Raw genomic sequence first — 12910 nt, forward strand, 5'->3', positions numbered from 1 at the left:
AAGGATTAGGCTCCTTGCCTGGGCAGAAGACAGCCAAGGTCAGCCTGAGCCTAGACACCTAGTGACCTGTGACACTGCAGGCAGTGACAGATGTTCATTTTCATGCTCACGTATCCGCAGGTGGCGGATTCAGAGTGGTCGGAGAAGAAGCGTAACTAGGGATGACACACACACACGAGGGCACGGGGGAAAGGTCAGGGAAAATAGCTGAGGTCGTGGAGCTCTAGCGGAGCCACTGTAGGGCCCAGGCCTCTCTCCTGTTCGTGGCAAAGAGGTGATCCATATGCCGCCATGCGCAGACTCTGGACTGCTTGGGCCCTGGATGCGCAGATTTCGGCCTTGTCTTCGGAGAAGTGTCACACATGCACTGTGCCAGCGGAGGCTGTGGCCCAGCAGAGGGCAAAATCTTGAAAACGGGGCCTTCAGTTGACTTTGCCTGTGCTCTCCTTTGGCTGAGTGACATCGTGTGTTTCCTAGCAGGAGAAGGCATTCGTGGAGAGAGGCGGATTCCATGTGTGCAGGCAAAGTGTGTGCTGAGATGATGAGTCGCTGGAGACCACGGTGGACTCCTCAGACCCAGGATAGGCCTCTGGCAGGTATGTGTCAATGTTTTCTGCCCCCATGCCACTCAGCCGGGTATTTGCATAGAATGTTATCCCCGGAATTAGTAGTCTCCGGAAAGGCTGCTACATGTCAGCAAGCTTCACCTGGCCATGTCCGCCCGTGATGTAGCTTCCCAATCCGTGGCTACTCTCTAGACCTTCCAGATAGACTAGCAGATCTTCTCTGCCCTTGGGCAACCGGTAGAGCCAGAGGACTTCCCCGTTTGCTCTTTCGTCTCTAGGCCCTCTGTCAGGCACTCCAAGGTGTGAAGTGACAAGGGGGAGAAGGAAGAGATTTCAGAGAAGGAACACATCCAGAGAGAGACAGAGAGAGGCAAGAGATGCTGAGTGGGGATGCCTTGCGTACTGATATCCTCAGGAAAGTGGGAAAGAGGTACCTGGCCTGCTCTGCCAATGCCCTGAAGCAGTCCGCACCAGGGGCTGCCTTGTGCCTGCGTAGCCTTTCCCAGGGAGTGCTGAAATCCCGTGGCCACTAGGTGTCGTAGGTCACAATGGAGGGCCCTGTGTCATCTGCCTGGCGGGCCGGATCTCTGCCATTGGCTCGGTCTTGTCAGCAGGCCCATCGCAAGCTCCGCCCACTCTTCCGGTGGGGGGACTGTCTCTATGGTGATGGCAAAGAAGCCTTAGCCCCGCCCACCTGGCCTTCACTTCAGCTCCCTGGCCCGCTGACCCTCACTCAGACCTCTGTGTTGCTCCAAATGAATGTCCGCCAGTGCCCTGGTGTCAGCACCTGGGATAAAGAATTCGGGACCTTGCCTGGGGAGAAGGCAGACTAGGTCAGCGGGTACCTGGAAGTCTACTGCCTTGTGACACTGCTGCCGGTGACAAATGGTGACTCCCACACTCACATATCGCCTGGTGGCAGAATGATAGTGATGGGTGGAGAAACATCGCTCCGGAGCACACGTTCAGTGGGGCACCAGCCAAAGCAAAGGCCAGGGCCGGTAGTGGACGTCGTGGAGCTGAATGGCGAGCCAGTGAAGGGCCCAAGGATCCCTCCTGTATGTGGCGAAGAGGTCATGCGTGTCCCCACGTCCATAAACCACTGGACGGCTGGGGCCCAGGCTGCCAGGATTTCGGCCTTGCCTTCGGAGCCCGGCCACATGCGCAGCCTTGCAGCGGAGGCGGGGACATGTAGACAGCCAAAATTGGGAAAATGGCAGTGTTTCCTCGATTTCCCTGGCATCGGCCGTTTTGAGCGGCTTGCTTTTTCTCCTGGTAGGATAGGGCCCTGACGGAGAAAGGCAGGATTACGTGTGCAGGAAAGGTGTGTGCTGAGAGGGTGACGACGTTGAGACCATGTTGGGATCTTTAGTCCCAGGAAAGGCCCCTGGCGGGTGTGGGTCAGTGTTCTCTACCCATCCCACGTGGCGGGGGGAGGTTTTCACCATACAAAGCTGCAGCGGAATTATTCGTCGCCGGAGAGGTTGCATCTGCCCACAAGCTCCACCTGGCCGGGGTCCGCCCCTACTGTATCGCCCATGTCAATCAACAGAAGCTAAGACCTTGCAGAGAGACTACCTGCTATTGTCTACCCACGGGGAAGCAGGACAGCCAGAAGCCTCCCCCGTTTCATCGCTAGGCTCTCTCTCAGGCCTCTCATACTTGTGATGTGTCTCAAGGGTAGAACGAAGAGAGTTCTCCGAAGGAACACATACACAGAGGGGCCATAGATGCTGAGGAAGGGCGCCTTGCCTACTGATATCCTAGCGTAAGTGGAAAAGTGGTACCTGCCTGCTGGCCCAGTGTGTGGAACGTGTCCACATCAGGGGCTGCCTACTGTGAAGTGATTCCCTGGGTGCCCTCGGTTTTGTGGCCCAAAAGAGAAGGGGCCGTCGTGTGTCCATGGGTGAAATGGAGGGCTCTGCGGAACTGGCCGCTTAGGCTGGACCTCTCCTATTGGCTCAGTGTCTGTGACCCGTCCCCGTCAGAAGTTCCGGCCAGCCTTCCGGTGGCTGTCTCCATGGTGATTGGGAAAGAAGCCCTAGGCCCCGCACTCAGCCTTCACCTGGCCTACCTGGCCTCTTTCCCCTCATCTAGACCGCTGTGTGGATGAAAGAAAGAATGTCGGCCAATGACCACATGTCCTCGTTGCCTTTGAAGGATTAGGCTCCTTGCCTGGGCAGAAGACAGCCAAGGTCAGCCTGAGCCTAGACACCTAGTGACCTGTGACACTGCAGGCAGTGACAGATGTTCATTTTCATGCTCACGTATCCGCAGGTGGCGGATTCAGAGTGGTCGGAGAAGAAGCGTAACTAGGGATGACACACACACACGAGGGCACGGGGGAAAGGTCAGGGAAAATAGCTGAGGTCGTGGAGCTCTAGCGGAGCCACTGTAGGGCCCAGGCCTCTCTCCTGTTCGTGGCAAAGAGGTGATCCATATGCCGCCATGCGCAGACTCTGGACTGCTTGGGCCCTGGATGCCCAGATTTCGGCCTTGTCTTCGGAGAAGTGTCACACATGCACTGTGCCAGCGGAGGCTGTGGCCCAGCAGAGGGCAAAATCTTGAAAACGGGGCCTTCAGTTGACTTTGCCTGTGCTCTCCTTTGGCTGAGTGACATCGTGTGTTTCCTAGCAGGAGAAGGCATTCGTGGAGAGAGGCGGATTCCATGTGTGCAGGCAAAGTGTGTGCTGAGATGATGAGTCGCTGGAGACCACGGTGGACTCCTCAGACCCAGGATAGGCCTCTGGCAGGTATGTGTCAATGTTTTCTGCCCCCATGCCACTCAGCCGGGTATTTGCATAGAATGTTATCCCCGGAATTAGTAGTCTCCGGAAAGGCTGCTACATGTCAGCAAGCTTCACCTGGCCATGTCCGCCCGTGATGTAGCTTCCCAATCCGTGGCTACTCTCTAGACCTTCCAGATAGACTAGCAGATCTTCTCTGCCCTTGGGCAACCGGTAGAGCCAGAGGACTTCCCCGTTTGCTCTTTCGTCTCTAGGCCCTCTGTCAGGCACTCCAAGGTGTGAAGTGACAAGGGGGAGAAGGAAGAGATTTCAGAGAAGGAACACATCCAGAGAGAGACAGAGAGAGGCAAGAGATGCTGAGTGGGGATGCCTTGCGTACTGATATCCTCAGGAAAGTGGGAAAGAGGTACCTGGCCTGCTCTGCCAATGCCCTGAAGCAGTCCGCACCAGGGGCTGCCTTGTGCCTGCGTAGCCTTTCCCAGGGAGTGCTCAAATCCCGTGGCCACTAGGTGTCGTAGGTCACAATGGAGGGCCCTGTGTCATCTGCCTGGCGGGCCGGATCTCTGCCATTGGCTCGGTCTTGTCAGCAGGCCCATCGCAAGCTCCGCCCACTCTTCCGGTGGGGGGACTGTCTCTATGGTGATGGCAAAGAAGCCTTAGCCCCGCCCACCTGGCCTTCACTTCAGCTCCCTGGCCCGCTGACCCTCACTCAGACCTCTGTGTTGCTCCAAATGAATGTCCGCCAGTGCCCTGGTGTCAGCACCTGGGATAAAGAATTCGGGACCTTGCCTGGGGCAGAAGGCAGACTAGGTCAGCGGGTACCTGGAAGTCTACTGCCTTGTGACACTGCTGCCGGTGACAAATGGTGACTCCCACACTCACATATCGCCTGGTGGCAGAATGATAGTGATGGGTGGAGAAACATCGCTCCGGAGCACACGTTCAGTGGGGCACCAGCCAAAGCAAAGGCCAGGGCCGGTAGTGGACGTCGTGGAGCTGAATGGCGAGCCAGTGAAGGGCCCAAGGATCCCTCCTGTATGTGGCGAAGAGGTTATGCGTATCCCCACGTCCATAAACCACTGGACGGCTGGGGCCCAGGCTGCCAGGATTTCGGCCTTGCCTTCGGAGCCCGGCCACATGCGCAGCCTTGCAGCGGAGGCGGGGACATGTAGACAGCCAAAATTGGGAAAATGGCAGTGTTTCCTCGATTTCCCTGGCATCGGCCGTTTTGAGCGGCTTGCTTTTTCTCCTGGTAGGATAGGGCCCTGACGGAGAAAGGCAGGATTACGTGTGCAGGAAAGGTGTGTGCTGAGAGGGTGACGACATTGAGACCATGTTGGGATCTTTAGTCCCCGGAAAGGCCCCTGGCGGGTGTGGGTCAGTGTTCTCTACCCATCCCACGTGGCGGGGGGAGGTTTTCACCATACAAAGCTGCAGCGGAATTATTCGTCGCCGGAGAGGTTGCATCTCCCCACAAGCTCCACCTGGCCGGGGTCCGCCCCTACTGTATCGCCCATGTCAATCAACAGAAGCTAAGACCTTGCAGAGAGACTACCTGCTATTGTCTACCCACGGGGAAGCAGGACAGCCAGAAGCCTCCCCCGTTTCATCGCTAGGCTCTCTCTCAGGCCCCTCATACTTGTGATGTGTCTCAAGGGTAGAACGAAGAGAGTTCTCCGAAGGAACACATACACAGAGGGGCCACAGATGCTGAGGAAGGGCGCCTTGCCTACTGATATCCTAGCATAAGTGGAAAAGTGGTACCTGCCTGCTGGCCCAGTGTGTCGAACGTGTCCACCTCAGGGTTGCCTACTGTGAAGTGATTCCCTGGGTGACCTCGGTTTTGTGGCCCAAAAGAGAAGGGGCCGTTGTGTGTCCATGGGTTAAATGGAGGGCTCTGCGGAACTGGCCGCTTAGGCTGGACCTCTCCTATTGGCTCAGTGTCTGTGACCCGTCCCCGTCAGAAGTTCCGGCCAGCCTTCCGGTGGCTGTCTCCATGGTGATTGGGAAAGAAGCCTTAGGCCCCGCACTCAGCCTTCCCCTGCCTACCTGGCCTCTTTGCCCTCATCTAGACCGCTGTGTGGATGAAAGAAAGAATGTCGGCCAATGACCACATGTCCTCGTTGCCTTTGAAGGATTAGGCTCCTTGCCTGGGCAGAAGACAGCCAAGGTCAGCCTGAGCCTAGACACCTAGTGACCTGTGACACTGCAGGCAGTGACAGATGTTCATTTTCATGCTCGCGTATACGCAGGTGGAGGATTCAGATTGGTCGGAGAAGAAGTGTAACTAGGGATGACACACACACACGAGCGCACGGGGGAAAGGTCAGGGAAAATAGCTGAGGTCGTGCAGCTCTAGCGGAGTCTGTGTTGGGCCCAGGCCTCCCTCCTGTTCGTGGCAAAGAGGTGATCCATATGCCGCCATGCGCAGACTCTGGACTGCTTGGGCCCTGGATGCCCAGATTGCGGCCTTGTCTTCGGAGAAGTGTCACACATGCACTGTGCCAGCGGAGGCTGTGGCCCAGCAGAGGGCAAAATCTTGAAAATGGGGCCTTCAGTTGACTTTGCCTGTGCTCTCCTTTGGCTGAGTGACATCGTGTGTTTCCTAGCAGGAGCAGGCATTCGTGGAGAGAGGCGGATTCCATGTGTGCAGGCAATGTTTGTGCTGAGATGATGAGTCGCTGGAGACCAGGGTGGACTCCTCAGACCCGGGATAGGCCTCTGGCAGGTATGTGTCAATGTTTTCTGCCCATGGCACTCAGCCGGGTATCTGCATAGAATGTTATCCGCGGAATTAGTAGTCTTCGGAGAGGCTGCTACATGTCAGCAAGCTTCACCCGGCCAGGGCCGCCCGTGATGTAGCTTCCCAATCCGTGGCTACTCTCTAGACCTTCCAGATAGACTAGCAGATCTTCTCTGCCCTTGGGCAACCGGTAGAGCCAGAGGCCTTCCCCCTTTGCTCTTTCGTCTCTAGGCCCTCTGTCAGGCACTCCAAGGTGTGAAGTGACAAGGGGGAGAAGGAAGAGATTTCAGAGAAGGAACACATCCAGAGAGAGACAGAGAGAGGCAAGAGATGTTGAGTGGGGATGCCTTGCGTACTGATATCCTCAGGAAAGTGGGAAAGAGGTACCTGGCCTGCTCTGCCAATGCCCTGAAGCAGTCCGCACCAGGGGCTGCCTTGTGCCTGCGTAGCCTTTCCCAGGGTGTGCTCAAATCCCGTGGCCACTAGGTGTCGTAGGTCACGATGGAGGGCCCTGTGTCATCTGCCTGGTGGGCCGGATCTCTGCCATTGGCTCGGTCTTGTCAGCAGGCCCATCGCAAGCTCCGCCCACTCTTCCGGTGGGGGGACTGTCTCTATGGTGATGGCAAAGAAGCCTTAGCCCCGCCCACCTGGCCTTCACTTCAGCTCCCTGGCCCGCTGACCCTCACTCAGACCTCTGTGTTGCTCCAAATGAATGTCCGCCAGTGCCCTGGTGTCAGCACCTGGGATAAAGAATTCGGGACCTTGCCTGGGGCAGAAGGCAGCCTAGGTCAGCGGGTACCTGGAAGTCTACTGCCTTGTGACACTGCTGCCAGTGACAAATGGTGACTCCCACACTCACATGTCGCCTGGTGGCAGAATGATAGTGATGGGTGGAGAAACATCGCTCTGGAGCACACGTTCAGTGGGGCACCAGCCAAAGCAAAGGCCAGGGCCGGTAGTGGACGTCGTGGAGCTGAATGGCGAGCCAGTGAAGGGCCCAAGGATCCCTCCTGTATGTGGCGAACAGGTCATGCGTGTCCCCACGTCCATAAACCACTGGACGGCTGGGGCCCAGGCTGCCAGGATTTCGGCCTTGCCTTCGGAGCCCGGCCACGTGCGCAGCCTTGCAGCGGAGGCGGGGACATGTAGACAGCCAAAATTGGGAAAATGGCAGTGTTTCTGCGATTTCCCTGGCATCGGCCGTTTTGAGCGGCTTGCTTTTTCTCCTGGTAGGATAGGGCCCTGACGGAGAAAGGCAGGATTACGTGTGCAGGAAAGGTGGGTGCTGAGAGGTTGACGATGTTGAGACCATGTTGGGATCTTTAGTCCCAGGAAAGGCCCCTGGCGGGTGTGGGTCAGTGTTCTCTACCCACCCCAAGTGGCGGGGGGAGGTTTTCACCATACAAAGCAGCAGCGGAATTATTCGTCGCCGGAGAGGTTGCATCTGCCCACAAGCTCCACCTGGCCGGGGTCCGCACCTACTTTACTGCCCATGTCCATCAACAGAAGCTAAGACCTTGCAGAGAGACTACCTGCTATTGTCTACCCACGGGGAAGCAGGACAGCCAGAAGCCTCCCCCGTTTCATCGCTAGGCTCTCTCTCAGGCCCCTCATACTCGTGATGTGTCTCAAGGGTAGAACGAAGAGAGTTCTCCGAAGGAACACATACACAGAGGGGCCACAGATGCTGAGGAAGGGCGCCTTGCCTACTGATATCCTAGCATAAGTGGAAAAGTGGTACCTGCCTGCTGGCCCAGTGTGTCGAACTTGTCCACCTCAGGGTTGCCTACTGTGAAGTGATTCCCTGGGTGACCTCGGTTTTGTAGCCCAAAAGAGAAGGGGCCGTTGTGTGTCCATGGGTGAAATGGAGGGCTCTGCGGAACTGGCCGCTTAGGCTGGACCTCTCCTATTGGCTCAGTGTCTGTGACCCGTCCCCGTCAGAAGTTCCGGCCAGCCTTCCGGTGGCTGTCTCCATGGTGATTGGGAAAGAAGCCTTAGGCCCCGCACTCAGCCTTCACCTGGCCTACCTGGCCTCTTTGCCCTCATCTAGACCGCTGTGTGGATGAAAGAAAGAATGTCGGCCAATGACCACATGTCCTCGTTGCCTTTGGAGGATTAGGCTCCTTGCCTGGGCAGAAGACAGCCAAGGTCAGCCTGAGCCTAGACACCTAGTGACCTGTGACACTGCAGGCAGTGACAGATGTTCATTTTCATGCTCGCGTATCCGCAGGTGGAGGATTCTGATTCGTCGGAGAAGAAGTGTAACTAGGGATGACACACACACACGAGGGCACGGGGGAAAGGTCAGGGAAAATAGCTGAGGTCGTGGAGCTCTAGCGGAGTCTGTGTAGGGCCCAGGCCTCCCTCCTGTTCGTGGCAAAGAGGTGATCCATATGCCGCCATGCGCAGACTCTGGACTGCTGGGGCCCTGGATGCCCAGATTGCGGCCTTGTCTTCGGAGAAGTGTCACACATGCACTGTGCCAGCGGAGGCTGTGGCCCAGCAGAGGGCAAAATCTTGAAAATGGGGCCTTCAGTTGACTTTGCCTGTGCTCTCCTTTGGCTGAGTGACATCGTGTGTTTCCTAGCAGGAGAAGGCATTCGTGGAGAGAGGCGGATTCCATGTGTGCAGGCAATGTTTGTGCTGAGATGATGAGTCGCTGGAGACCACGGTGGACTCCTCAGACCCGGGATAGGCCTCTGGCAGGTATGTGTCAATGTTTTCTGCCCATGGCACTCAGCCGGGTATCTGCATAGAATGTTATCCGCGGAATTAGTAGTCTCCGGAGAGGCTGCTACATGTCAGCAAGCTTCACCCGGCCAGGGCCGCCCGTGATGTAGCTTCCCAATCCGTGGCTACTCTCTAGACCTTCCAGATAGACTAGCAGATCTTCTCTGCCCTTGGGCAACCGGTAGAGCCAGAGGCCTTCCCCCTTTGCTCTTTCGTCTCTAGGCCCTCTGTCAGGCACTCCAAGGTGTGAAGTGACAAGGGGGAGAAGGAAGAGATTTCAGAGAAGGAACACATCCAGAGAGAGACAGAGAGAGGCAAGAGATGTTGAGTGGGGATGCCTTGCGTACTGATATCCTCAGGAAAGTGGGAAAGAGGTACCTGGCCTGCTCTGCCAATGCCCTGAAGCAATCCGCACCAGGGGCTGCCTTGTGCCTGCGTAGCCTTTCCCAGGGTGTGCTCAAATCCCGTGGCCACTAGGTGTCGTAGGTCACGATGGAGGGCCCTGTGTCATCTGCCTGGCGGGCCGGATCTCTGCCATTGGCTCGGTCTTGTCAACAGGCCCATCGCAAGCTCTGCCCACTCTTCAGGTGGGGGGACTGTCTCTATGGTGATGGCAAAGAAGCCTTAGCCCCGCCCACCTGGCCTTCACTTCAGCTCCCTGGCCCGCTGACCCTCACTCAGACCTCTGTGTTGCTCCAAATGAATGTCCGCCAGTGCCCTGGTGTCAGCACCTGGGATAAAGAATTCGGGACCTTGCCTGGGGCAGAAGGCAGCCTAGGTCAGCGGGTACCTGGAAGTCTACTGCCTTGTGACACTGCTGCCAGTGACAAATGGTGACTCCCACACTCACATATCGCCTGGTGGCAGAATGATAGTGATGGGTGGAGAAACATCGCTCCGGAGCACACGTTCAGTGGGGCACCAGCCAAAGCAAAGGCCAGGGCCGGTAGTGGACGTCGTGGAGCTGAATGGCGAGCCAGTGAAGGGCCCAAGGATCCCTCCTGTATGTGGCGGACAGGTCATGCGTGTCCCCACGTCCATAAACCATTGGACTGCTGGGGCCCAGGCTGCCAATTTCGGCCTTGCCTTCGGAGCCCGGCCACATGCGCAGCCTTGCAGCGGAGGCGGGGACATGTAGACAGCCAAAATTGGGAAAATGGCAGTGTTTCTGCGATTTCCCTGGCATCGGCCGTTTTGAGCGGCTTGCTTTTTCTCCTGGTAGGATAGGGCCCTGACGGAGAAAGGCAGGATTACGTGTGCAGGAAAGGTGTGTGCTGAGAGGGTGACGACGTTGAGACCATGTTGGGATCTTTAGTCCCAGGAAAGGCCCCTGGCGGGTGTGGGTCAGTGTTCTCTACCCATCCCACGTGGCGGGGGGAGGTTTTCACCATACAAAGCAGCAGCGGAATTATTCGTCGCCGGAGAGGTTGCATCTGCCCACAAGCTCCACCTGGCCGGGGTCCGCCCCTACTGTATCGCCCATGTCAATCAACAGAAGCTAAGACCTTCCAGAGAGACTACCTGCTATTGTCTACCCACGGGGAAGCAGGACAGCCAGAAGCCTCCCCCGTTTCATCGCTAGGCTCTCTCTCAGGCCCCTCATACTCGTGATGTGTCTCAAGGGTAGAACGAAGAGAGTTCTCCGAAGGAACACATACACAGAGGGGCCACAGATGCTGAGGAAGGGCGCCTTGCCTACTGATATCCTAGCGTAAGTGGAAAACTGGTACCTGCCTGCTGGCCCAGTGTGTCGAACGTGTCCACATCAGGGGCTGCCTACTGTGAAGTGATTCCCTGGGTGCCCTCGGTTTTGTGGCCCAAAAGAGAAGGGGCCGTCGTGTGTCCATGGGTGAAATGGAGGGCTCTGCGGAACTGGCCGCTGAGGCTGGACCTCTCCTATTGGCTCAGTGTCTGTGACCCGTCCCCGTCAGAAGTTCCGGCCAGCCTTCCGGTGGCTGTCTCCATGGTGATTGGGAAAGAAGCCTTAGGCCCGGCACTCAGCCTTCACCTGGCCTACCTGGCCTCTTTCCCCTCATCTAGACCGCTGTGTGGATGAAAGAAAGAATGTCGGCCAATGACCACATGTCCTCATTGCCTTTGAAGGATTAGGCTCCTTGCCTGGGCAGAAGACAGCCAAGGTCAGCCTGAGCCTAGACACCTAGTGACCTGTGACACTGCAGGCAGTGAGAGATGTTCATTTTCATGCTGACGTATCCACAGGTGGCGGATTCAGATTGGTCGGAGAAGAAGTGTAACTAGGGATGACACACACACACGACCGCACGGGGGAAAGGTCAGGGAAAATAGCTGAGGTCGTGGAGCTCTAGCAGAGCCAGTGTAGGGCCCAGGCCTCCCTCCTGTTCCTGGAAAAGTGGTGAAACATATGCCGCCATGCGCAGACTCTGGACTGCTGGGGCCCTGGATGCCCAGATTGCGGCCTTGTCTTCGGAGAAGTGTCACACATGCACTGTGCCAGCGGAGGCTGTGGCCGAGCAGAGGGCAAAATCTTGAAAATGGGGCCTTCAGTTGACTTTGCCTGTGCTCTCCTTTGGCTGAGTGACATCGTGTGTTTCCTAGCAGGAGAAGGCATTCGTGGAGAGAGGCGGATTCCATGTGTGCAGGCAAAGTGTGTGCTGAGATGATGAGTCGCTGGAGACCGGGGTGGACTCCTCAGACCCGGGATAGGCCTCTGGCAGGTATGTGTCAATGTTTTCTGCCCATGGCACTCAGCCGGGTATCTGCATAGAATGTTACCCCCGGAATTAGTAGTCTTCGGAGAGGCTGCTACATGTCAGCAAGCTTCACCTGGCCAGGTCCGCCCGTGATGTGGCTTCCCAATCCGTGGCTACTCTCTAGACCTTCCAGATAGACTAGCAGATCTTCTCCACCCTTGGGCAACCGGTAGAGCCAGAGGCCTTCCCCGTTTGCTGTTTCGTCTCTAGGCCCTCTGTCAGGCACTCCAAGGTGTGAAGTGACAAGGGGGAGAAGGAAGAGATTTCAGAGAAGGAACACATCCAGAGAGAGACAGAGAGAGGCAAGAGATGCTGAGTGGGGATGCCTTGCGTACTGATATCCTCAGGAAAGTGGGAAAGAGGTACCTGGCCTGCTCTGCCAATGCCCTGAAGCAGTCCGCACCAGGGGCTGCCTTGTGCCTGCGTAGCCTTTCCCAGGGTGTGTTCAAATCCTGTGGCCACTAGGTGTCGTAGGTCACGATGGAGGGCCCTGTGTCATCTGCCTGGTGGGCCGGATCTCTGCCATTGGCTCGGTCTTGTCAGCAGGCCCATCGCAAGCTCCGCCCACTCTTCCAGTGGGGGGACTGTCTCTATGGTGATGGCAAAGAAGCCTTAGCCCCGCCCACCTGGCCTTCACTTCAGCTCCCTGGCCCGCTGACCCTCACTCAGACCTCTGTGTTGCTCCAAATGAATGTCCGCCAGTGCCCTGGTGTCAGCACCTGGGGTAAAGAATTCGGGACCTTGCCTGGGGCAGAAGGCAGCCTAGGTCTGCGGGTACCTGGAAGTCTACTGCCTTGTGACACTGCTGCCAGTGACAAATGGTGACTCCCACACTCACATATCGCCTGGTGGCAGAATGATAGTGATGGGTGGAGAAACATCGCTCCGGAGCACACGTTCAGTGGGGCACCAGCCAAAGCAAAGGCCAGGGCCGGTAGTGGACGTCGTGGAGCTGAATGGCGAGCCAGTGAAGGGCCCAAGGATCCCTCCTGTATGTGGCGAACAGGTCATGCGTGTCCCCACGCCCATAAACCATTGGACTGCTGGGGCCCAGGCTGCCAGGATTTCGGCCTTGCCTTCGGAGCCCGGCCACATGCGCAGCCTTGCAGCGGAGGCGGGGACATGTAGACAGCCAAAATTGGGAAAATGGCAGTGTTTCCTCGATTTCCCTGGCATCGGCCGTTTTGAGCGGCTTGCTTTTTCTCCTGGTAGGATAGGGCCCTGACGGAGAAAGGCAGGATTACGTGTGCAGGAAAGGTGGGTGCTGAGAGGTTGACGACGTTGAGACCATGTTGGGATCTTTAGTCCCAGGAAAGGCCCCTGGCGGGTGTGGGTCAGTGTTCTCTACCCACCCCAAGTGGCGGGGGGAGGTTTTCACCATACAAAGCAGCA

The sequence above is a fragment of the Elephas maximus genome, chromosome 20 (assembly GCF_024166365.1).
Source record: "Elephas maximus indicus isolate mEleMax1 chromosome 20, mEleMax1 primary haplotype, whole genome shotgun sequence".
Classification (NCBI taxonomy): Eukaryota; Metazoa; Chordata; class Mammalia; order Proboscidea; family Elephantidae; genus Elephas; species Elephas maximus.